A 27,791-nucleotide genomic window follows, 5' to 3' on the forward strand; every position below is an offset into this window, starting at 1 on the left:
TCAAGATCCTTCCTAGTTCATTCTGTGAGAAGATCATGTACTGGTACTCATTTATCTTTAGATATTATCAGGGCTTTTAGATTGAAAGAGGTGAGTCCTAGAAATTGAGTCTTGAGCATAGTGTTGAATCATTTGTGATTATCTTTGTGATTGACACTTTAGAATGAGGCTGAACTTGGTTGAAGATTTCAAATATCCAAGCTGTGAGAACCAAGGAATGCAAGTTCTAGAAGGAGATGGTAGAATGGTGATGGATTACAAGTTTTGGAGACACAGACTGGAGGTCAAGCCTATTCTGACATTCTTTGCTGTGCCCTTGAGTAAGTCTCCTAGCTGACCCCAGTCTTTTCCTAATGAGAAGAAGGGGAATGATAGATAGGTCTTACTTTGCAGATGTACTGTGACATCTGAATGAGGGCCTATGAACACTGGGCTTCTTCTTTAAGAAATGTTTGGAGCAGATTGTAGATTGTATACTTGAACCCTGCTTTTATAATTCAGTGACTATTTCAGTTTTTACACTATCATGTTAAAATTTCTAGGAAGTAATGATTACATCCTATAGCATTCTCCATTTCATTTTTCCTCTTTGCAGACTAATTGGTCCAAGTCAATGGATTAGTTAGAAACTCTCTGATGCCAGGAGGCATTCCACTGACATATCGAGGTTGTAGGAAGGGATTTCTCTCCTTGTGGAGATCTTATGGAGATAACCAGATTTTCATTTAGTTCATTGAAGGCAAATTCTGATGCTCACCCTGAGTACAGATGGAAAGATTTTTGCTATGGCTCAGCAGAACCCATTAAATTTTCAATCTCAGGTTTCATCACTCTTATTTTCAGACAGTCCTAAAACAGTAGGTCACCAAATTTACCTATCACTCAAGTGGTAAGGATGACACAAGAATTGGAGAGCAGTTAAAACTGAAGGGATTTATTACTCTTAATCAATGATCAGTCCCATTAGAATGGGGAAAGAAGCCAGCCATTGCTCTGGCCAGCAACAATTTAGATCAGGAATTTGCAAGGATTGCTGGCTTTGAACATAAGGGGGAAGTACTCTCATTTTCTAAGTCAAAGGCTGTGATTGAATCTCCCTTTTGGCAGAGAAGCCTAAGAATACTAGTTGAAGAAAAACTAGAGTGTAATAAAAATAAGAAGCCTTTTTTCTTTTCTAAAATTTGTTCTAGAGGGCATGAACTCTAGGGCTTTTTTTCCCTTTGTAGAGACCATAAAGTATATATACAAGTGAAAACTCTTAATTATAGTTTTTCAGAGAAAGTCTCTCAAAAGATTACAAATGAAAGTTCATGGTATAGCTTTTGTAAAGCCAGATAGGTTTTCTGGAACTGGTTGTTCTGTCTCAGAACATATATTTTTTTAGAAAATATATATTTTAGTTGTAGTTGGACACAGTACCTTTATTTTATTTATTTATTTTTATGTGGTGCTGAGAATGGAACCTAGCAGCTTGCTCATGGTAAGCAAGTGCTCTACTGCTGAGCCACAACTCTAGCCCCAGAACATATATCTTTTTTTTTTTTAATGAAATGACCTTGTTTATTTGGCAATAGATTTTGATATTTCTTTTCTGTTAACTTGTTATGGTTAATTTAAATTTAACTTATGTTGAATATTATATAAAATACAAAATTTAGATTAAAACTACTGTTTTTGAATCTTGCTTAAAAATAAAAGTGTAATTTCTCCTTTATATTTAGTGTTGAAACAGTAAAATTAGATGAAGGTTAATTTTAAAGCATCATAAATCTTCTAATTCTTTACTATTTACTTAAGAAAGTATACTAAACATAATCCAGAAAATTTATATGAAAGAAATTTTAAAAGTTATTTATTACCATATCAGCTATTAAAATACAGGAATATTTATACCCACTCTATATTAAAAATGGTCTTTACTTGTAATCATTGATATATAATTTTATATGTGGTTCTTCCATTTAATATTATTCATGTTTCTAGGTGTTTTCACAATCATCTATTTTTAATACACCAGTTAATCAAGTGGATTAGCTGTTTTTTTTTTTTATTTTAGAAAGGCAAACTTATAATTCCTGATACACATTTCATTAGTTTTTGTTTAATGACTAGAAATCCTTATGTCTTCAGAAATTATTACATATTCTTTGAAACACACTACCTATATAGTGATTTATTATATATCTACATATATATCTCAACTAATATTCTTATTTGATGTAAATGACTCAAACTAGAGAACATATATCTTTTATTTGAGTGCCAAACTGGGTTGCTAGGTTAGTTGGCAGCTTTTTTTTTAAGGGGTACATGAAGTATGTTTGGGACATTCTATCACTCTCTGTTCCACCAGCCTAGGTGGCAGAGTGCTTCTGAATATGACAGACACCAAATTCAGTAAATATGTTATATGTGTGTGTGTGTGTGTGTGTGTGTGTGTATGTATGTGTGTTATATTTTGTATTTTGTGGTAATGATTCCTGAGGTTGCCAGTAGCCAGTTACTTGATAGCACCATGCTGAACCAATGCCTGATTGGGGCTTTCTCCTGCTGTGATGAGAGAACACTTAATTGGATTTATAACTGAAGACAGAGATTGCTCTAACATAGCAAGATGGTGCAAAGAGCACCGTTTGTAGTGCGATTCACAGCTCCCCACTTTGTGCATGTGGTGATTATTAGTCACTCCTAATCATGTAGAGGGCTTGCCTAACCTATAAATTGGGGATACTTCAAAACAGTTGTTTCTGTGTAAAATTGAAGCTTTCAGTGTTTTAGTGAGGTGATTACTTTTATAACAATAACAAATAGCTTAATTGAACTATGCCATGTAAAATTCACACTTTTAAAATGTGCAGTTTAATGACTTTTAGTATACTGTATTCAGAGTTGTTCAGCTGTCACTACAATCAATTTTAGTACATTTTCATCACCTGGAAGAGACATTCTGTACCATTAGCAGTCATTCCTTGTTCCCTCCTCAGTGCCCTTACCCCTGGGTAACCAGCAATCTATTTTATCTACCTAGTCTGGATACTTTAATATAAATGGAATCATAAAATATGTGGCCTTTTGTGTCTAGTTTATTTCATTTAGCATAACATATTCAGGGTTCATCAGTGTTGTAGCATGTATCAGAACTTTATTCCTGTTTAGTGCTAAATAATTTTTCTAACCTTTTAATTGCTATAATTGCCTAATTAGAAAACACTTTGGGTTTTAATAGCGTCTTAAAGTAGACTATGAGTATGATTTCTGCTTTGGGAAAAAAGATCTGTCAGAGTATGATTTATTGAGGTTGCTGTTCTTTTACTAAGAGCCTGAGGAAGGAAGGATAGTGGGCTTATTGAGCCATCTGCCTAAATAAGAGCAATTTTTGACTCATGAAATCTCAGATTTTGTCTAGGCAAGTGTTTTCAGTTCCAAAGGTAGGATCTGTTTGGGGTGTGTCGGGGAGAGTGGGGGGAAGAAGGCTCAGCAACTTTAATGAGGCCCTAAGCAGCTTAGCAAGACCCTACATAAAATGTTTAAAAAATGTGCTGTTAGGGGGCAGCTGGGGATGTGGCTCAGTGGTTAAGCGTGCCTGGGTTCAATCTTTTGGTTTAAAAAAAAAAAAGAAGCCCAAGCTGGCCATAAGTGCATAGTTGCTGCAGTAGACCCTCGGGAGTCAGTGAAGCAACACATTTTCCCCTCCAGTTCAGCATATATTATTCTAGGGTATTTAGGTACCATATCAGAAAGGAGGAGTTAGTTATTGACTAGAAAATTAATGTAGTATTTGTAGATCATTTTTACCTTATTTCCTAGAAATATAATATTCAAATATTGAAATTATGAGTATTCATTTATTTTCTCTAAATGAATATTTCTCTATTCATTTTGTAAGTAACTTTACAGAGACCTCTGTGATGGTATGGTACTTGAGAAAGATACATACAGGTTTTGTTGTTATTGTTGGTGTATACATTTCTTGCCCTCTTTAATATTGAGACAACTTGAAGCCAGTTCAGGACTTACCTAGAGTAGGTTGTTCATTAATGTGCTTAAACTTCTCTACCTTACTCTCTATATGAGTGCAGAGCATTTGAATGGGCCTCCCTAAATATGTACCCTTAGGATGATAAAGTTGTTTTCTCTTGTTCCTGGCACAGGCACCAGAGCAATGGAGCTGTCATTGTCCACTGTGGATAGCCAGAGGTCAGCTGGTGGGGTTGGCGAAATGCAGATAATGAGCACCTCATGCAGTCAGTAGCCAAAGCTTGTGCTTCTGATTTCCGATCCAGTGGTGGCAGCAAGCCTTCAACTAGGAATAGTTCCCAAGACTTTCCCAATGGGGGAGACCTTTCCGATGTGGTGTTTGGTAAGGTGCTACCTGCACCCACAGCATCAGTTTTATAGTATATGAGAAACTTCTTGAAGTGGCCTTTTCTTTTTTCTTTTTCTTTCTTTTTTTTTAGTTTTAGATGGACACAATATTTGTATTTTATTTATTTTTATGTGGTGCTGAGGCTCAAACACAGTGCCTCATATGTACAAGGCAAGTGCTCTGCCACTGTGCTACAATGCCAGCCCGAAGTGGCCTTTTCTTTAGAAGAGCTTTCTGGAAGAGAATTTGATGGGATTATTTGAGGAGTCTTGAGTCTTGGCCAAGAACCAGAAGACTCTTTGTTTCAAACCTGGCTGTCATGACAAGTATGAGTGTGATGGGGACTTGTAGTGTATCTATACTCCTGTAGGGAGGTACCAAGTTTTGGACTATAGGTGTAGAAATGAGATATAGGAGGTTGGGCTATGTGGATCTCCATGTTTATCTCAGAAGTTGGTTTTGGAAAATGAATTGTTAACTTTTAATAAGAAGGGAAAATAGAAAATAAACTAAGAAGAGTAGTTCATCTATCGAGGTCTGGTTAGGAGGTTTCATTTGAGTTTTTTGGTACTACAACATGTGTCTCTGGTTCTAGTTTTCACAGTTCTCAGAGACACAGGTTTATTTAGTTTTTACCCGTCCCCCCTTCCTGATGTCCATAGATTCTTCTCTATCAAATGCTTCAGGAGCAGAGAGTTTAGCCATCCAACTGCAGAAGCTTTTGATCTTGGATGCTCACTCCTATGCAGCAGCTGTGGCAAACTGAGCCAAAGGAGGAGGCTGCAAATGCCCAGGTAAGGTGGGTGGTGCATGGTCCTCAAATACTATCTCCTTATGAGTCCAGCCCATGCCCAACCTGGACTTAGTACTCAATTTGAAATAAGTGACAAGCAATATTTCTCCCCTTCTTTCTTGAGAGAGCCAGAGTTTCTCTTTATATTCTTAAAATTGTGTGTTCTTTTCCAAGCAGATATGGAGGAGGAGGTGCAGTGAAGCCAAATAATCTATCTTTCCTTCCAACCTTTAGGTGATAAAGAAAGCAAATCTTCCATAAGACTTGTTTACATTTGGATGCTGCTTTAGTGGCTCTATTTCTCAGTCTTCTAAAAGCTTTTTGTTGCCTTTGACAGTGGGTATGCTCCTTACTGGCCTCCTGGAAAACTCCATGTGGGGATTTTTTCCTTAGAAAACCTGGGGTGAAAATTGTCCCGACTTGTAACACCTTTGCTGTTTGAATGGTGGCTTTCTCTGAGGAGGGACTCCTTGGTACCAGTTGTGGCTGATGGTGCAGGAAGAGGTACCAAGCTCCTTATTTAGGTGTGACCTGAGCTGGAAATTGGAAGCAGTTGTACCAAGGTAAAATTTAAATGCATGAAAGCACTGTTCTGCCAGATTGTTTTCAGAGAGATTCCAGAGCCACAAATAGATGAGGCCCAGGAAGTAAAGATGAGATGGAAGTTTATAGGTCTTTCTTTTAAAACATAATAGCTTTTATTTTGTTAGTACCTTCTTTACAGCTCTAACCTTCCTTTTCCACCTCTTTTACAAAGACAGCTAAAATGCAAGTGCTGTTTGCGTCTTTGAATAAAGCACTGGATTAATTGTCAAGCATCACAACATTGCAGTTTCATTAATTAGCAGCTGCAATGGATTTGTTTTATAGCCAATTTGCATCTTTTAAATTTGGTCATGCAGGCTTTAAATTCAACATATTTGTGTTCTGTTTATTGTTATTCTTTCCAGATTATTACCTGAACTGTGAAGTTGTGTTTATGGGGATGGCAAACATTCATTCTATCCGGAGGAGTTTTCAGTCTTTGAGGTTGCTGTGCACACAGACGCCAGATCCTGGAAAGTAAGACTTTAGTTTTAAATTGTTCTTTTTTTGTTGTTAATTAAATTTGGAGGTATCCTCTCCTGATTCATGGTACACTTAAGTTCATTTTTAGCCTTTTTACATATTCTTTCTGCATCAGGAGCAAGGCAGCATAGAGCAGAGATGGAAGAAAAACCAGCCCTTTGAAACATTTTTAAATGTGCAGCACAGGAAAAAAAAATCTCAGTCCTTTTTAGAACGAAAGCATCGCCTTGTTTGTGCTGGGACTCCCACCCTTTCTCTTTCATGTTGTGTTTGTCCTAAAGCATTTTTATTCTTTGTTTTCTGAAATACTATAGTGACACTTATTTGCTATGAACTGGGTTGTTTTACCACAAAAAGTCAGCTTACTGTTCATGTTCTAAAATGGGTTAAACTTGTCATTAGGTCAGTTTCTTTTATTCTTGCTTCTGATTTCTAAACCACTCTTTTATTTACTGAGAACATTATCATGATTTTTATTGCTCATTAAAAATGAATGGTTGGGAGGCCATTAGGTGGAATCCCACCAGCCAAGCCCACACGGACCCTTGGGCCGAGCACGGGATCTCAGAAGGGGAAGGAAGCGGTACAGTCCCATCCCCCACAGTGGACACTCCACCGAGGCAGTCAGCGGCCACCATCCAGGAAAGCTGAAGGATACACCGCCACTCTCCTTCAGAGTGCAACATCAAAACAGGTCGGTGTCATTCAGCTCACCCCCCAGACAGCGGGAATTCGCATAAAATCTCTCCTAGGCTTGCCGGGAGAGGGAGTATCAAGCTGAGCCTCCATAAAGACTAGGGGGAAACCAGAGACACCTGACCTCCAACCCTTCCTCCCAGTAGCAGCCAAAACGAAACCTGGCTAGCCAGCGCTGGGGGAGGGGCAAGCAGAAAAAATCAAAGTGATAGAGTGCCAGGTATCCCAGCAGCCTGCAGCAGGGCCCCGGAGATCCAGGCCAACTGATTCGCGTGGCCTGCCCTGCGGCTACAGAAGGCGTGGCGCCTCAGTGAAGCCATTAATTAGCAAGCAGGGAGGTTAGGGAAGGCCATTAGGTGGAATCCCACCAGCCAAGCCCACACGGACCCTTGGGCCGAGCACGGGATCTCAGAAGGGGAAGGAAGCGGTACAGTCCCATCCCCCACAGCGGACACTCCACCGAGGCAGTCAGCGGCCACCATCCGGGAAAGCTGAAGGATACACCGCCACTCTCCTTCAGAGTGCAACATCAAAACAGCGGACACTCCATCCAGGCAGTCAGCGGCCACCATCCGGGAAAGCTGAAGAATACACCACCACTCTCCAACAGCTTGCAACATCAAAACAGCCAGCAGCAGGACCCCGGAGATCCAGGCCAACTGATTCGCGCGGCCTGCCCCGCAGCTACAGAAGGCGTGGCGCCTCAGAGAAGCCATTAATTAGCAAGCAGGGAGGTTAGGGACTGCCATTAGGTGGAATCCCGCCAGCCAAGCCCACCGCCCACGCCCGGAACACGCCAGCGTTGTAGTCACGACACCCCAATTGGAATAGGGACAGAGCAGAGCCGCCTTCCACTCCTGGAACAGGCCCAGAGAGCCGCCAGCGTGGTAGACACGTCACCCCAATTGGAGTAGGGGCACAGCCGCCGCACGCACCTGCAAGGGAGACTTTTCAAGTATACAAGAGCAACATAAATAAATAGGGGGTAAATTTCAAAACACAACAGTTGCACCAAGCAGAAAGAAACGCGAGCAGTATGAAAAGACAAGGAAAGAAAGGACCACAAGCAATGCAGGTCAACTCAACTTTAGAAGAGGTAATAGCTGCAACAGATGGAATATCAGATAAAGAGTTCAGGATATATATGCTTCAGATGATCTGGAGTCTCAAGGAAGACATGAGACAGCAAAATCAGACAATGAAAGATCACATTGACAAACAAATCCAGGAAGTAAAAGATCAATTTCACAGGGAGATAGAGGTAATAAAAAACAAACAAATTGAAATTCTAGAAATGCAGGAAACAATAAACCAACTTAAAAACTCAATTGAGAATACTACCAGCAGAGTAGATCACTTAGAAGAGAGAACATCAGACAATGAAGACAAAGTATTTCAACTGGAAAAGAACATAGACAGCTCAGCAAATCTGCTAAGAAACCAAGAGCAGAACATCCAAGAATTATGGGACAATATCAAAAGACCAAATTTAAGAGTCATTGGGATACAGGAAGGCACAGAGCTCCATTCCAAAGGAATAAACAGTCTATTCAGTGAAATAATACGAGAAAACTTCCCAGAATTGAAGATTGAGACAGAATCCCAAATCCTAGAAGCCTACAGGACGCCGAATGTGCAAAATCATAAGAGATCCACACCTAGACACATTATAATGAAGATGTCCAACATACAGAATAAGGAGAGAATTTTAAAAGCTGCAAGAGAAAGAAAGCAGATTACATTTAGGGGTAAACCAATCAGGATAACAGCTGATCTCTCAACACAGACTCTGAAAGCTAGAAGATCCTGGAATAACATATTTCAAACACTGAAAGACAATGGGCTCCAACCAAGAATCGTGTATCCGGCGAAATTAAGCTTCAGGTTAGAAGATGAAATTAAAACCTTCCACAATAAACAAAAGTTAAAAGAATTCACAGCTAGAAAACCATCTCTTCAAAAAATCCTTGGCAAAACATTACAGGAAGAGGAAATGGAAAATAACATTGAAAACCAACAATGGGAGGTAGGACAGTAAAGGGGGGAAAGTAGTCAAAGAGGATAACAAATCAGGTTTAGTAACATCAACAAACAAATATGGATAGAAGAACAAACCATATCTCAATAATAACCCTAAATGTTAATGGCTTAATCTAACCAATTAAGAGACACAGGCTAGTAGAATGGATCACAAAACAAGACCCAACAATATGCTGTCTACAGGAGACGCATTTGATAGGAAAAGATATACATAGACTGAAGGTGAAAGGTTGGGAAAAATCATATCACTCATATGGACCGCGGAAACAAGCAGGAGTGTCCATACTCATATCTAATAAAATAGATTTCAAGCCAAAGCTAATCAAAAGGGATATAGAAGGACACTTCATACTGCTCAAGGGAACCATACACCAACAAGACATAACAATCATAAATATATATGCCCCAAATAATGGTGCAGCTGTGTTCATCAAGCAAACTCTTCTCAAGTTCAAGAGTCTAATAGACCAACATACAATAATCATGGGAGACTTCAACACACCTCTCTCACCACTGGACAGATCTTCCAAACAAAAGTTAAATAAGGAAACTATAGAACTCAAAAACACAATTAACAACCTAGACTTAATTGACATATATAGACTATACCACCCAACATCAAGTAGCTACACTTTTTTCTCAGCAGTACATGGAACCTTCTCAAAAATAGACCATATACTATGTCACAGGGCAACTCTTAGACAATACAAAGGGGTAGAGATAATACCATGCATCTTATCTGATCATAATGGAATGAAACTGAAAATCAATGATAAAAGAAGAAAGGAAAAATCAAGCATCACCTGGAGAATGAACAATAGGTTGCTGAGTGATCAATGGGTTTTAGAAGACATCAAGGAGGAAATTAAAAAATTCCTAGAGTTCAATGAAAACACAGACACAACATATCGGAATCTATGGGACACATTGAAAGCAGTTCTAAGAGGAAAATTCATTGCTTGGAGTTCATTCCTCACAAAAAGAAAAAACCAACAAATAAATGATCTCATACTTCATCTCAAAATCCTAGAAAAAGAAGAGCAAAACAACAGCAAAAGAAGTAGAAGGCAAGAAATAATTAAAATCAGAGCTGAAATTAATGAAATTGAAACAAAAGAAACAATTGAAAAAATTGACAAAACTAAAAGCTGATTCTTTGAAAAAATAAATAAAATTGACAGACCCTTAGCCATGCTAATGAAGAGAAGAAGAGAGAGAACCCAAATTACTAGCATACGGGATGAAAAAGGCAATATCACAACAGACACTTCAGAAATACAGAAGATAATCAGAAATTACTTTGAATCCTTATACTCCAATAAAATAGAAGATAGTGAAGGCATAGATAAATTCCTTGAGTCCTATGATCTGCCCAGATTGAGCCAGGAGGATATAGACAACCTAAACAGACCAATAACAATAGAGGAAATAGAAGAAACCATCAAAAGACTACCAACTAAGAAAAGCCCAGGACCGGATGGGTATACAGCAGAGTTTTACAAAACCTTTAAAGAGGAACTAACACCAATACTTTTCAAGCTATTTCAGGAAATAGAAAAAGAGTGAGAACTTCCAAATTCATTCTACGAGGCCAACATCACCCTGATTCCGAAACCAGACAAAGACACATCAAAGAAGGAAAACTACAGACCAATATCTCTAATGAACCTTGACGCAAAAATCCTCAATAAAATTCTGGCGAATCGGATTCAAATACATATCAAAAAAATTATACATCATGATCAAGTAGGATTCATCCCTGGGATGCAAGGCTGGTTTAATATACGGAAATCAATAAATGTTATTCACCACATCAAAAGACTTAAAAATAAGAACCATATGATCATCTCAATAGATGCAGAAAAAGCATTCGACAAAGTACAGCATCCCTTTATGTTCAAAACGCTAGAAAAATTAGGAATAACAGGATCATACCTCAACATTGTAAAAGCAATCTATGATAAGCCACAGGCCAGCATCATTCTGAATGGAGAAAAATTGAAGGCATTCCCTCTAAGATCTGGTACAAGACAGGGATGCCTTCTCTCACCACTTCTGTTCAACATAGTCCTCGAAACACTGGCCAGAGCAATTAGACAGTCAAAAGAAATTAAAGGCATAAAAATAGGAAAAGAAGAACTTAAATTATCACTATTTGCAGATGATATGATTCTATACCTAGCAGACCCAAAAGGGTCTACAAAGAAGCTATTAGAGCTAATAAATGAATTCAGCAAAGTGGCAGGATATAAGATCAACACGCATAAATCAAAGGCATTCCTGTATATCAGCGACAAATCCTCTGAAACGGAAATGAGGACAACTACTCCATTCACAATATCCCCCCAAAAAATAAAATACTTGGGAATCAACCTAACAAAAGAGGTGAAAGATTTATACAATGAAAATTACAGAACCCTAAAGAAATACATAGAAGAAGACCTTAGAAGATGGAAAAACATACCCTGCTCATGGATAGGCAGAACTAACATCATCAAAATGGCGATATTACCAAAAGTTCTCTATAAGTTCAATGCAATGCCAATCAAAATCCCAACAGCATATCTTGTAGAAATAGATAAAAGAATCATGAAATTCATATGGAATAATAAAGGACCCAGAATAGCAAAAACAATACTAAGCAGGAAGTGTGAATCAGGCGGTATAGCGATACCAGACTTCAAACTATACTACAGAGCAATAGTAACAAAAACAGCATGGTACTGGTACCAAAACAGGCGGGTGGACCAATGGTACAGAATAGAGGACACAGTAACCAATCCACAAAACTACAACTATCTTATATTTGATAAAGGGGCTAAAAGCATGCAATGGAGGAAGGATAGCATCTTCAACAAATGGTGCTGGGAAAACTGGAAATCCATTTGCACCAAAATGAATCTGAATCCCTATCTCTCGCCGTGCACAAAAGTTAACTCAAAATGGATCAAGGAGCTTGATATTAAATCAGAGACACGGCATCTGATAGAAGAAAAAGTTGGTTATGATCTACACGCTGTGGGATCGGGCTCCAAATTCCTCAATAGGACACCCATAGCGCTAGAGTTAACAAATAGAATCAACAAATGGGACTTACTCAAACTAAAAAGTTTTTTCTCAGCAAAAGAAACAATAAGAGAGATAAATAGGGAGCCTACATCCTGGGAACAAATCTTTACTCCACACACTTCAGATAGAGCCATAATAACCAGAATATACAAAGAACTCAAAAAATTAGACAATAAGATAACAAATAACCCAATCAATAAATGGGCCAAGGACCTGAACAGACACTTCTCAGAGGAGGACATACAATCAATCAACAAGTACATGAAAAAATGCTCACCATCGCTAGCAGTCAGAGAAATGCAAATCAAAACTACCCTAAGATACCATCTCACTCCAGTAAGACTGGCAGCCATTAGGAAGTCAAACAACAATAAGTGCTGGAGAGGATGCGGGGAAAAGGGCACTCTTGTTCATTGCTGGTGGGACTGCAAATTGGTGCAGCCAATATGGAAAGCAGTATGGAGATTTCTCGGAAAGCTGGGAATGGAACCACCATTTGACCCAGCTATTCCCCTTCTCGGTCTATTCCCTAAAGCCCTAACAAGAGCATGCTACAGGGACACTGCTACATCGATGTTCATAGCAGCTCAATTCACGATAGCAAGACTGTGGAACCAGCCTAGATGCCCTTCAATAGATGAATGGATAAAAAAAAATGTGGCATTTATACACTATGGAGTATTACTCTGCATTAAAAAAATGACAAAATCATAGAATTTGGAGGGAAATGGATGGCATTAGAGCAGATTATGCTAAGTGAAGCTAGTCAATCTTTAAAAAACAAATACCAAATGACTCCTTTGATATAAGGCGTGTAAACAAGGACAGGGTAGGGACGAAGAGCTTGAGAAGAATATTTACAGTAAACAGGGATGAGAGGTGGGAGGGAAAGGGAGTGAGAAGGGAAATTGCATGGAAATGGAAGGCGATCCTCAGGGTTATACAAAATGTCATATAAGAGGAAAGGAGGGGTAAGTCAAGAGAATACAAATGGAAGAAATGATTTACAGTAGAAGGGGTAGAGAGAGAAAAGGGGAGGGGAGGGGAGGGGAGGAGAGGGGGGATAGTAGACAATAGGACAGACAGCAGAATACATCAGACACTAGAAAGGCAATATGTCAATCAATGGAAGGGTAACTGATGTAATACAGCAATTTGTATACGGGGTAAAAGCGGGAGTTCATAATCCACTTGAATCAAACCGTGTAATATGATGTATTAAGAACTATGTAATGTTATGAAGGACCAATAAAAAAAATGAATGGTTGGCATTTGTAATAAGGAAGGTGAAGTAATACCCTCTGCAAGGGTACTATTTGAATACAAGATAAATTAGGAGCAGGGTTCTGTAAAACAAATATGGACAATAAATATTTAAAAGCCCCTATTCTACTATTTCAGGAAGCTAGAGTTGGTGCCAGAGAAGACAGAATTCATTTTTTCCAGAGTTTGTGCTAAAACCCATAGTCATTTCCCTGGGTCCTATTCAGTAGATCTCATGATCACATTGAGTTTTGCTGCATTCTTTATTGGATTTATTAAATCAGGTACTGCCTAAACCACTTGTATTGACTTTTAGTAGCAAAGGATTAAATTCATTCCTGTTCCATTCAGCCCTTAGGTTAAAGCAAGTGTCCTTTGTGGGCAGATTGAAGAAAAGAGCTTCCTACTTTCCTTTGGGATTTGCTATTTGCAATTCCTACACAATTCCAGGACCCATCTGGCAGCACCCTTTCCTGTAAGATGAGGCATAGAAGGTGCCTGGCTGAGAACCCAGGAGACCTGCTGCAAACTGAGTTTGTGACCTTGGCAAAGTGACTTTACTACTGTAGGTCTTAGTTTTTTGTCTATAAAACAAAGATTGCCAATTATGTGATTTCTCATATTGTCCATATTAAAATTTCGAAAACAGCTTTTTGGGGGGGGGGGTGGGGTGGGTACTGGAAATTGAATCCCAGGGCACTTAACCACTGAGCCATATCCCTAGACCTTTTTATTTTTTGAGACAGAGTCTTACTAATTTGCTGAGGCTGGCTTTGAACTTACCATCCTCCTGCCTCAGTCTTCCACCACTGGGCTAGAAAAGCTAGTTTTTGAACTCAGATTATTAGCTCTTACTTCCTCCAAATTAATATCTAGGGAATTTAATTAAAGAAGCAGCAAATCATAATGCACTACTGAAGCCTCTTGTGGGGGAAAAAAGCCGCTTTGGTAGTGATGGGATGGCTCTAAGTTCATCCCCAATGGTGGTTTGGGGTTGTGGAGGAATAGGGGATGCTTCTGCTCCAGTTTGAGAGTTGCACAGGGGAGTGTGCTGTATTCCAGAACCTCCTCTGCTGGCATACTTCAGAGTGCAGCTTTTCTCTTAGACTGGGGTAGCACCAACTGGTATTTTATAACGGTTCAGTCATGTTCAAAAGAAACCTACACTTATTCTTGTGTTTACCATTTCTCCAGAGGTAAGAAGATAATTTCATTTTTGGTCTCTTAAGCCTATAGTTTGGTTTCCTTCACAGCCATGTGAACAATGAGAATAAACAATTGTTACATCAGGAAAAAAAATGTTTCCTAGTATCTACTAGGAGATATAAAGTCTTGATATTGTGTTTTTACTGATGGCAGACTTACAGCTCATTAAACAGTAGGTCTCCTCTCTGAATACTAGGCACTCAGTACATCTGTGATGGAAACAGTGTCAGCTCTCCAAAGAGTCACAGTCCAGGTGGTAGACGGTACTAATCTATATGAAATCAGTACATATGCATTTAATTCTGTAGTCTGCTTGTCTGGCTGGGAAGATCCCCAACTCCTTAGACTCTTCCAAAATTCATTCATTCCCTGAGATTTAGTAGACCTTTATGGCTTTGTCCTGTAGTCCTAGTGTTGGCAGTTACTCCTAAAATAGATGTACCACCACTTCATCTGTATTTATTCCTTCCTCTCTGGCTCATTGTTTGAAGACCTGGACTTGTCTTAACCACAAATTTTGCATTTAAGAAAAATCTGAACTCATTTTTGGGAATTAGGGGCAGGGAGAAGCACAAGAAACATATGTAAACGCAGATTAAAACAAATCAAAACAAAAAACAAAAACTCAAATGTGTCAGTTGGTGATTACTCCCAAGAGGCAGTTCTTGCTATCTGATATTCTTGAGTGCTTCTTTAAAAAAGATTCTTCTAGATCCCTGCTCAATCTGGTCTGGGTAAAGCCTAGCAATTCCATGTGGCCATTGGTAGACTAGTTTCATAAGTCTAAATCATCCTATTAGGCTCATCCAGATTTAAAAAATATATATTTTAGATGGGCACAATACCTTTATTTTTTTATGTGATGCTGAGGATCAAACTGAGTGCCTCATATGTATAAGGCAAATGCTTCACTACTGAGTTACAACCCCAGCCCCATTGAGATTTTTTTGAAAATTTGTTTTTAGTTATAGATGGGCACAATACCTTTTTTTAGCTTATTTATTTATATGTGGTGCTGAGGATTGAACCCAGTGCCTCCCACATGTTAAGCAAACACTCTACCACTGAGCTATAACCCAGCTCCCCATGTGTGGTGTCCAGTGTTCAGCTTATATCTCATTATAGACTATTTATATTTTTAAGTTTACTTATTTTTGAGAACTTATTGGGAAGGATTGTTGATTCTTAAATGTCTTCTGTTTTACATCTTAGAAATATCTCTCAGAAGGTTCCACTTTTCTTATACTGTGTGTACCTACTATGGACTGAAAAACATTAATTTTTTAATTTTCTCTGGGAAATTACTCATCAGCATGTTAGAACCAAAGGTGTTAGAACCAAAGGTGGTCTTATTAAATACAGTCCCTATTTCTGAGGATGCCCTCTATTACAGAGTAAGGCCGGAGTATTATTTTGGGACATGTTTTATAAACAGATTTTCTGTCTGTTTTGGCAGTGTCACATTTGAAGAGAAAAATCTTGGGGTATTGCTTTTTATTTGACAGGCATTGGATATGGTCAATACATCATAAAAAATTGCCTCATCCCTTCCTATTTTTATAGTTGGCTTTCAGCTCTTGAAAGCACAAAGTGGCTTCATCACCTATCTGTGCTTTTGAAGTCGGCCCTTCTGGGGTGCATGCTGTGGATCGTGACCAGTGACCTGTACTAGTGCACTGTTCAGATGGCTGGAACCGCACCCCTCAGATTGTGGCACTGGCTAAGCTCTTGCTGGACCCTTATTACGGAACCATAGAGGTGAGTGTGTCCAAAGTGTGGGAGTTGGTACTGTATAACAAGTGTGGGAGGTCTCTGATCATTTTTTTTGGGGGGGAGGGTAGCGATTAGGTCTAAAGAAAGCCAAATTTGTTTTTAATTATTCCTCCTGCACCTTGAGCTACATTGTTAGAGGTGCCTGCTGCAGTTCTTATGCCTATTAAAGTGTGACAGATTGTAGGTTACAAGGTATTGAGAAATATATATATTTTCTTTCATAGCCTGTCTACATGGGAAAGTTCTGGCTAACCCAGGAAAATGAGGCTTTTTTAAAAAGGATTTTGGTTTGCTTATGATAATAGGTCTAGATATTACCAAAAGAGTGTTCTGTCAAGAAGGAGTCTGACCCTGAAATAACCTCCTTTTGGGTTAAAGAAGTAAGAAAAACCACATAGTACGCTTAAACACACACACACACACACACACACACACACACACACACATATATATATATATATATATATATATATATATATATATATATATATAACATTTGTAAAAATCTAGGGTGGGGAAGGATTTTACAAAAATGCCTTTGTAAATTTAGCACCAAATGTGCAAAATTCAAAATAAAAGGAAAATTAAGGGGGAATATATGGTTTTTATAAAACATTAAATATTAATTTTCTCTGGGAAATTGTCAAATGCCAGGCACAGTGGTGCACACCTGTAATATCAGCAGCTTGAGAGGCTAAGGCAGGAGGATCATGAGTTCAAAGCCAGCCTCAGCAATTTAGCAAGACCCTGTCTCTAAATAAAAATACAAAAAAGGGCTGGGGATATGGTTTAGTGGATCACGTGCTCCTGGGGCTCAATCCCTGGTACTCATTATACACACACACACACACACACACACCCCTCAAGATGTTAGTCTGGAGGCTAAAAGTATGAACAAATTCAAGAAAGGGGCTTAGTTAACTAAGATGCATTGTTAGGGCCCTTTCAGTGAGTGTGGAATGGAGTTCAGATAATTGAGAAAGTTCCTTAGACTTTTGTACCAATAGAAGGAGCTGGCTATGGACCTAGGCTAGAGGAACCTACTGGGAAGCTGTTAAAGGGGGTTGCTGGTGGTGACACCAGGCTCAGGACTGCTACACTGTGGATAGCCCAGCACAAATTGTCTTTCCTGGGTGCCTCCCTGCAGGGTTTCCAGGTCCTTGTGGAGATGGAGTGGCTAGATTTTGGCCATAAGTTTGCTGATCAGTGCAGCCATGGGGAGAACTCAGATGATCTGAACGAGCGTTGCCCAGTGTTTCCGCAATGGCTTGATTGCGTTCATCAGCTTTAGAGGCAATTTCCTTGCTCTTTTGAGTTCAATGAAGCATTCCTTGTGAGTTTGGGCTCCTGATTCTACATTTTGGGAACCATCAAAATTGGAGGTGATACTTATGCAAATATTAGTGGTCCAATTTTCACATGAAAGTATGTAGCCTTTTTATAATTTAAGTAGAGGGGTCATTATTTTCTCCTATTTTTACTTGAAAACAATAATAAATAGGCATTTGTTTACTTAGTGAATCCAGATGTACCATTTTTTTTCTTGTAAACCTTGAGTTGTTTTAAACTTAGCTTTTTAAAAGAGATGATAGAAACCCTAAATAGTAGTTAGAAATAGAAGCAATTAGTGTGTCCCATATTCCCTCCAATCCATCTACCAAAGCCCCTACTGTCTCCAAAGTTCTCTTCTCCCTTCTCCTTTGATAAAAGATGCACTATCCTTGTCCTTTTTAGCCCGTCTGTTCTGCTATACACAGTTCCCATCTCCTCCCATCTGTCCTGCTGGCTAGCTCCAGCATTTCTCCTCTTTCCTTCTGCAATGCCATATTTCCCTTTCCCAGATCACAGCTGTAAATATACAGACAAAGTATAATGTATATATATATATATATATATATATATATATATATATATAGTCTTATCAAAACCCTTTCTTGGTCCTGCATTCTGTTCCAGCTATTATCCTGTATCTGTGGTCTCTTTTACTGCAGAGCTCCTATATTAGCTATCTCAAATTTCTTCTGTTCTTTTCAGCCCACTCCAGGAAGGCATGCACCATAACACTTTGCCAAAGCTACTCTTGTTAAGGTTACTAATGATCTTTCATGTTGCTGACCCAGTGATCAGTGCTTAGTCTTTATCTCTTTGATCCATCAATTTTAATGGCACAGTTCAGTTTCTTTTTTGAAATACTTTCTTCAAGTTGACCTCTTACACTTACCACTCTTATTCTCCTCTTCCTCTCTGACTGGTCCTTTTTGTCTGCTTTGCTGATTCCTCTTCGTCTCCCTAGTTCTGAATCTTGGAATGCCCCAGGGTTCATCCTCCAGGCTACTTTTCCATGTAACTACTTGAAGGATCTCACCCAGTCTAGTGGCTTTAATTGTTCTCCATGTGATGAGAATCCATTCAGCTTCGACTTCTACACTTAACTTCAGCCACAATCATGAACACTCGGTATCTCTATTTGGATGTCTTAATGGCATTTCAAACTTAATTCATTTAAAACTTGATTCTTGATTTCTACATCTCCCCACAAACTTAATCTTGTAAGAGTCTTCCATTTTACCATATGGCAACTTCATCCTTCCAGTCATTTAGGGCAAAACATTTATGCCATCTTCAACTCTTCCTTCTTATTTCACATTCAGTCTATTAGAGTCTGCAGTTCTGCTTTCAAAATGTGTCTAAAACCTATTATTTATTGTCACCTCTACTATGTCACACTGGTCCAGGCCACCATTATCTCCTACTCTCATTTCATATAGAGTCAAGCTAGTCCTTCTAAAACATTAGACAGACCATGTCATCCCCTGCTCAGAAACCTCCAGTAACTATATTTCATACAATAAAAGCCAAAGTCCTTAAAATGGCTTAAAAGGCCATCTTAGAGGTTACCTCTCTAGGCTTGTTTCCTCCTATCCCTCCCTCCCTTCCACTGGCCTCTTAACTATTTCTCAGACTGTAAATATACTCCCCTCAGCCATTGTGCTTGTGGTTGCCTCTGCCTAGAGCATTTTCCATCAGATACCCACATGACCTCCTCTCTTCCTTCTATCAGGTCTCAACCAGTGAGGCCTTCCCACAGCCTAGAGGCCTCTTACCCTGTCCTATTGTTCTTCATAGTATTTGTCACCTCTGCCCTAGCTAGAGTAAGCTACATCAGGGCAGGAAAGCTGGTTGATAATTGCTGCATATCCATCACCTCTGGTATCTGTAGTCATGCCTGGGGTAAGTGAAATGTTCAGTAATGATTTGTGGAATAAACAAATAGTTTTACAAATGTGTTTTCAGCTTTGACACAGTTTTACACTGATCTGCTCTTGCACCCAGCTTCTGTGCTCTGTTGCTCTTGAGGATGGCTGTTAACTCAGAAGCTCAGAGACTGTTGAACAGGGAATCTAAGAGGAATGGGGGTGTACCAGTTTATCTTTAACTCAGGAATGCTGGTGGATAGAGTCAGGCCCTGGAGTAGGTGGCATGAAGAGGAGGCTATTGTGTAACCAACTGGGCTTCCCTATCCTGACAGCGTAAACTGATGTGCTTTCAGACATGTCGGGGTAGATGGCTCTGCTGGGCTCCCATGTGTGCCCTACTGCATGATTTTGCCTCATTGGACTCCCATAGGTGAAACTGGTGCAGCATACCTATTCCTGCCTCTTTGGAACATTCCTGTGCAACAATGCCAAGGAGAGAGGTGAAAAGCATACTCAGGAATGAACATGTTCTGTATGGTCACTTCTTCGGGCTGCCAACAAGGCTTTCAAAAACCTACTGTATTCTTCTCAGTCAGAAGCCGTATGTATCCTTCAGTCTTTCCTCTGTCATCAGCAGAATGAGTTTGGGGTGGGGGACATATGGGAGCCGGTTTGAATAGTGCTTCTTTTTGTGAAGGCATCTCTATCTATGGATGAGCTGTTTCCATTTTCCCTCACTATTCTCAGAAAGAACTGTTTCCTGATGATGCTCTGACCTGCTTCTGACCACTTTGCTTAGGGTGTTTTAATATACATTTCTACTTTGCCACCCTAGACACCAATCTTTTCTGTCACTTCCTCCAGAGCTTAATTTATTCGTAGCATGTTTTGTTTAACTGGTGGAAGAGCACTTAAGTTGTTTTCTGGGTGCTTCTCATATCTCAGAAGGAGCTGTTCCTAGGCCCCTGGCACCTCCTCATGTACCAGGTGATGATATCCTCTGCAGCTTCTGTCTCAACACAGAACTGGGTCTGATACTGATTATGTGTATGTGATTCTCTGCTCATTTGAGAGCTAGCAGGCCCTTTAAGACTTTGTTTCTCAAAGGAATACCTTCTGTTCAGCAGAGAAAAGGGGCACATACATTTGCGTGTCAATAGATGGTAAAATTCCTTTGTTCAGAATGCATCTTAAACCCATAAGAAATCAAAGCAGGTTAATCAGAAGTTATATTGCTTAACTGGGCTATTTATATGCTTCTCATTACATTTAAATAATCAAATCAAAGATTTAAGCCAACTGCTTCTCTCCCTCCTTCACCCTGCCTCCTGGAGGAGTAACAGGGCAAGAAGAAAATACCCTCCTTTTCATATGTTTAATTTAAATGATCCTATAAAGCAGGTTTGGCAGTTTCTGCTGAAGCCAGGCTTTTATACAGGAAAGAAATAATCACTGTAACAGAATGATTCACTTTCTTATGCAGCAAATCAAGCTGATGAAAGTTAGTCATTCAATAAAGATGACCTGAGAAATACTTAATGAAAAAATGGACCTTTAAAAGATCCTTTCAGACTTTCATGCCCATAAGAGGTGCTTAGGTGAAAAATGTTGCCAAACAGAATCTCTAGTCCTCTATTGGCCTTTTTAGGAGATAGCTCTCTATCCACTGATGCTGCTTCCCCAGAGATCAGTGTCCTAGTGCTGTGGGGTGTTAGAGCTGGGTGTATATTCTTGATCTTTCCAGATATTTCTAAAATGCTTATTGGGACATATTTAAATCTGTGTCCTCTTCCCCTCTTCAGGTACTGTACCCTGTGTGTCATGTGCGTAACCTGATGCTGTGGAGTGCCTATCTCCTTCTACCCCTGTGGATGACAGCTGTGCACCATATCCAGTCCCAGGCACCAGCCCTGATGATCCTCCCCTGAGCCGATGAGCCCAGGGGTGATGCCACAGGCCTCAGGTCCTGTGTGGGTATATTCCTGTATGGGAACATGCCAGGGATGGTTAAAGATCATGATATTGTCTGGCTCCACAACATGTTCTTAGGTCTCTAAAGTTTTCTCTGGGAAGATAATAAACAGCCTAGTTTCCAGAAGTGACTTGGGCCCTGTTCTACAACATGCACCAAACAGTTTCTCAGTGATAGAGTACATCCTCTGTTCTCTTTGTGAACCCTGGTTTGTATTTCATCCACTATTCTCTGCTCCTGCCTCCCTGCCCTGATTTGTCTTCTGAGCTTGAAAACAAATGCTGTGAGATGATAGAAATGTTGGCTTTGCTACTTATGAATTAGCTTTATTAAATTCAGAGTGATTGGCTAATATATTAAAATACTGTAATATCAAAGAATCAGCAGTCTGACCTTGCCCCAAGTTGAGGAAACACAACAGCATCAGGGAGAATGCCTTTTGAAAATAAAATTTGCTGTTAACTTATTTGTATGGATGGGGCAAAGGGTAGAGGCAGTGCAGATAGGAGGACTTATGAGGGAGCTTTGCACTCCAGAACATTATTTGAAATGTCAGCTCCAGCTTGTTAAAACCTGTTGTCTCCTGATCTCCTCTGAATAGCCTCCAAGATTCTCACTTTTCCCAAACTTCTTTCTTTTAGCCTACCAAAGACTAGATCATTTCACAATCTGACCATAGCCTGCGACAGCACAGTGCCTCTGGCCAGCCGGCGAAGCAGCGACCCCAGCTTGAATGAGAAGTGGCAGGAGCACCAGCGCTCTCTGGAACTGAGCAACCTTGCTGGTCCTGGAGAGGAGCCTTCTGCTGACAGCCTAGGAAAGCCCAGCCGGGTGCCCGGGGTGCTGTGCTGTCCGTGGCAGCTGGGGTGGCTGAGGAGCAGATGGAGAACATTTTGCAAGAGGCCACCAAAGAAGAGAGTGGGGGTGAAGTGCCTGCACACAGGGGTAGTGTGGAGATGCCACAGATCAAAGAGGAGAACAGGATCGCAACTGAGGGCTCAGCCATTGTACTTTACCAAGAAGCAGAGTTGGGGGTTGCTATTCTGAGGAGCCATCCAGACTCCAGCCTGTCTCTATTCTCACAGGGTATTCCTGAAGAGCAGGGTGGGCCCAGTGTTCTCTCCAGTTCACTCCAGGAACCCTACAGGGGAGAGGATTCTCTGGAGGTTCCTTTGGAGCAGCCTCCAATAGAGGATATTGCAGAGAACCAGGAGGATGCAGCTCCTTCCATCCCAGTAGATGTAAAAGTTGGTTATAGTACCCCACTGTCTAGTTCTCTGCCACCTTCCCAAGTCCCTTTTGAGACCAGAGGACCAAACATGGACAGTTCCATGGATATGTTGATGGAAGATAATGTGAAGTCAGAAAGTGGACCCCAGGTCCATCGTAAGCCTTGCCTGGTTATCACTGGCAGGTTCAGTGGCAAAGACGTGCTTCCCCCAGCACTGGAGCCCAGGCCTGCTGAGAGGAGCCTCATTGAGAAGCCACAGGGGGGTCTGTGGTACACACGACTTCTCCTGGCAGCACTCTTAGCCCAACTCGGGCCCCTTGTGCCTTGCCTTTAGCCGAATGTAAAGAGGGGTTTGTGTGTAACGGTGCCCCAGAGACTGAAAACAAGGCCTCAGAGCAGCCCCCAGCACTTGGCACCCTCCAGAAGTACTCCACACGCAATGGGCACTGTGCCAATGCGGAGGCTGGGAGGAGCAAGGACTCGCTGAGCCGCCAGCTGTCTGCCACAAGCTGCAGCTCTGTCCATTTACACTCGAGAAACTTGCACCACAAGTGGCTGCATAGCCACTCGGGAAGGCCATCCGCAGTCAGCAGCCCTGAGCACCCTTCCCGCAGCCACCTGGATGATGATGGCATGCCTGTGTACACAGACACAATCCAACAGCGCCTGGGTCAGATCGAGTCAGGACACCAGCAGGAAGTGGAGACCTTGAAGAAACAAGTCCAGGAGCTGAAGAGTCGCCTGGAGAGCCAATACCTGACTGGATCACTGCATTTCAATGGGGACTTTGGAGATGAAGTGGTGAGTGGGTCATGGTTCCTCTGTAGCTCTCTGAGAGAAGATGGCAGAACGAGGATGGGCACACTTTTTTACCCAGTGCATGGTGACTGGTGAGGATTTCTAAATGAATTGAAAAGGTTTAAAGTAGCCCTGTTCATGGAGGCTGAAGATCAGCCTCAGCCCTGTAAATGGAAGACTGTCTCTTTTCTGCTTTGCTTACTTTCATGTCTTGTTTGGGCAGTTAGAGAAAGGAAAGAGCATGCACTACATGTTCCTTCAGATCTCTTCAGAGAGAGGATTCTCTGTTTTCAGAATGACAATTGAAGAGTAATGCCAAATATTTTGTGAAATTGTAGTGCTTGTCCTACATTAAAAACTAGTAAATTGATAGCCTTCCCAGATGTGGGCTGTGACTTTGAAGGTTAGATTTTTTGTTTTTTTCAAACAAATGTTTGTATCCACTTTTTGTTAGATGCTAGCAGTAAAAATGGAGAGAAGGGATTGGTTTCTAACTGATGAAGCTTGCCAATCAGAAAAGAGAGTAACAGAGTAGGGTTTTCAAAGAGGGGCTCTCTTCTTTGGTGGGTCTTGTCAAGGGCAATTGTGAACTGGGCTCTGAAGCAGTCATTGTACATTAAAGGCGGGCACATCCAATGACTTTCAATCCAAAGTAACTTTTTGGCCTTTACTTCATACTAATGATGGTTTCTCATTGTTACAAAGAATCCTTCAGAGAAAGGAGGCCATGCCCAAAGCACTATTTTTACAAAGTGGCGTGGTTGGATCAGCAGGTCCACCAGGGGAGCTTACACTGGGAGTTCAGTTCCCAATCCATCCTGGTCACTTCTCTCCCACATACTTCCTGGAACCCTAAGGTCCATGTTTTGACTCCAGTGTCAGTGCACACAACCTGGGTATCTCCTTTCAACTGAGCCCAGCATCATCTCTGCACCTGTTTAACCCAAGGCCCAATGGTTGATGCATCTCAGATTTGGTAGCCCTAGTACTTAGGCCTGCACCTAGTCCTCAGTGCTCCCTTCTTCACCAAGCCCTTTCTTCTTCTTTTAGGAGGAGACTGGGTTCATTCTGTTCAGCTGTGTTTGTTTGCCAACAGACTTCAATCCCTGACTTGGAAAGCAATCTGGATCAGAACTGTTTGTCTCGCTGCAGCACAGAGATTTTCTCTGAAGCCAGCTGGGAGCAGGTGGATAAACAGGACACAGAGGTACAGGCTCAGCCCCTGCTCTCAGTGCCATCCATGCAACTATTTGGTGGTTTTTCTTGAGCCCCATCCCTGCCCCATGTCCCTTACCAAGGAAGAACCTCGTAGCACAGTTAGTCCTGAGCTTCTGGTATTTCAGCTCCTGTGAACCCACATCAGGCCCATCATTTCTGAGCCAGAGAGACTCAGCAGGTTGGCCCTCTGTCTACGTTGCCTCTGTGAACTGGACCCTTGCCAGCCCTCACAGCAACCTAAGGTGATGCTGCCACTTTATCTCAGGGGAGATTGGAGTCCCCTCCAGGGAAACGATTTGGACGCCTTTCTTGTACTTTTGGCATCAGACCTGCTGGGCTGGTGCTTCCAGAGCCAATACGGTCCTTGTGACTCTTGCTGCCCCCAGCATGGCTCTGTTGGCTCCAGCTGCCTGGCCCATCCTGTCACACTAACCTGGCCCCATCTGTTTTGCAGATGACCTGTTGGCTCCCTGACCACCTGGCTGCCCACTGCTATGCGTGTGACAGTGCCTTCTGGCTCGCCAGCAGGAAACACCACTGCAGGTGCCTGTAGGGGGTGTAGGTTGGGTGTGGAAACTAAGCTTTGGCCCACAGAGTCTGCAATATGGTGGATGGCAGGCATCTGGCCGGCAGTATGCTGTCTGGGCAGACTCTGGCAGTGTGCTGTCTGGGCAGACTTCTGTACCTATGAATTTGGTGCTGAAGAACTACATTTGATATCTTTCTTCCAGTTGAGAGTGATCACTTTTATATTTTGAAATGTTTAAATGATAGCCTCTCCCCACCCCATGCCCCAGATTGGTGAGGCAATAGCTACCACTCAAATCAGTTTCTTATTCCCATCATAAAATTCAACATTACTACTATGAGCAAAAATAGTTTTCTGTCTGTGGGCAGGGTACTTCATTTCCTACTCCTTCCCTGCTTCTTGTCCCTGAACTTCGTGTCCCTGTGCCACTGATGAACAGCTGTAGCTGAGCAGAGTAGTAGAGAGCCGAAGATGGTCTTAAATTCATATTGCTCCTAACTTATTTTCTCTTTCTTGGTTTGGGTAGTGAATTACTAGGGATGCTTTGGCCTCACTGGGGTAGTGACTGGCAGATGTTCAGTGTTCTTGGGATAGAATGTTTATCAGAATTGGACCATTGCTCACCACATGAGTGAACCTGGTTTGAAAGTGGGACAGCATCTTTATCTGTTAATGATGCTTATAGGACCACATGTCTTCCCACCTTACACCAGAAGCCCAAATATCTTTGGTTGGCTTCTCCTCTGAGCTCTTTCTCCCCTCCTTGCAGGGCCACTGACTGTGTTGATCAAACGTGGTGAGCATTTGCAACAAACTGTCTGTGATGTCTGCACATCTATAATAACTTCTCCACACTAATGCTGAGCATGAATTGTGGGCTGCTTGACTCCTGGCTTTGCATGCTGCCTACAGAGCCATCCTAAATGGGAGCAGTCTGCCCTATAAGTTGTTGCCTCTAAACCTCTTGGGTAGTGGCCCTTGGATAAGGCTCCTTATCCCCAGCTGGGCTGGATGCTTGTTTCTTTCCTCTGAGGGCCCAAAGACAACTCCATTTGACTCTGATCACTCAGTGATCACAAGCTACACAGAGGCCATTGCCTAGGTAGGTGTGGCCACTGGGTAAGTTTCTGGGTCAGGACTTACCATTTAGCTCGTAACTGCTTCTGCCATGGAACCATTTGTTCTCACAGAGGTCTGTCAGGCAGCATCTTCCTGTACACCTGATAACCTTGAGCCATTGTGGTAAGACAGCCAAGTATCCTTGGCCTTAAAGTGAAAATGACATGTGATTCTACTAGGTAGGGATATCATTCCTTCCTATCTTGTTCCTGGGCCAGAGAAATGAAAGTGTTTGATTTCAAGAGAGTCTCCAGCACATCCTAAAAGTCACACAGAACAAAATTCTGTTGAAGTTGGTTTCTTTACTGCATACTTGCTAATGGAAGCTAACATTGTTTTGTTTCTTCTTATCTCAAGGAACTGTGGGAACGTATTCTGCTCCAGTTGTTATAACCAGAAGGTCCTGGTTCCTAGCCAGCAGCTCTTTGAACCCAGTAGAGTGTGCAAGTCTTGCTATAGCAGTCTGCATCCCACAAGCTTGAGCATTGACCTTGAACTGGATAAGCCCATTGCTGCCACTTCAAACTGAAGCTCAGTGACCTGGGGTGGGCAGAGGCCAAGCTGCTGACCCACTGACAGGGCCACACAGCCTGAGCAGACCTAGAGGCCCATGCACTTTGGAATGGGGGCATGGAATCACCTGTACAGAGTGACAGAAATTGGGATGTACCATTGGATTGTAGATTGATTTTTTTTTTATTGGTCGTTCATAACATTACATAGTTCATAATACATCATATTACACAGTTTGATTCACGTGGATTATGAACTCCCCCTTTTACCCCATATACAAATTGCTGTATCACATCAGTTTCCCTTCCATTGCTTGACATATTGCCTTTCTAGTGTCTGATGTATTCTGCTGTCTGTCCTATTCTCTACTATCCCCCCTCCCCTCCCCTCCCCTCCCCTCCCCTTTTCTTTCTCTACCCCTTCTACTGTAAATCATTTCTTCCATTTGTATTATCTTGTCTTGCCCCTCCTTTCCTCTTATATGACATTTTGTATAACCCTGAGGATCGCCTTCCATTTCCATGCAATTTCCCTTCTCACTCCCTTTCCCTCCCACCTCTCATCCCTGTTTAATGTAAATCTTCTTCTCAAGCTCTTCGTCCCTACCCTGTCCTTGTTTACTCCCCTTATATCAAAGGAGTCATTTGGTATTTGTTTTTTAAAGATTGACTAGCTTCACTTAGCATAATCTGCTCTAATGCCATCCATTTCCCTCCAAATTCTATGATTTTGTCATTTTTTAAGGCAGAATAATACTCCATAGTATATAAATGCCACATTTTTTTTATCCATTCATCTATTGAAGGGATTTTTTTCCTTTTTGAGGGCAGAGGGAGGATGAAAAAGGGAAGGGAGAAGGAAAGGGGGAGAAGGGAAAAAAATTTAAAAAAAAATTATTTTTTTTAATGGAAGACCAGAGGTTGCCAATTCTCCTGTAATT

The 27,791-nt window shown here is 41.2% G+C and overlaps 1 pseudogene; it reads left to right on the forward strand.

The window, feature by feature from the left end:
- Positions 1–26,867, forward strand: part of LOC144256457 (phosphatidylinositol-3,5-bisphosphate 3-phosphatase MTMR3-like) — a 109,800-nt pseudogene extending 82,933 nt beyond the window's left edge.
- The last annotated feature ends 924 nt before the right edge of the window (positions 26,868–27,791 follow it).

Source organism: Urocitellus parryii, chromosome 8 (genome assembly GCF_045843805.1).
Source record: "Urocitellus parryii isolate mUroPar1 chromosome 8, mUroPar1.hap1, whole genome shotgun sequence".
Taxonomy (NCBI): Eukaryota; Metazoa; Chordata; class Mammalia; order Rodentia; family Sciuridae; genus Urocitellus; species Urocitellus parryii.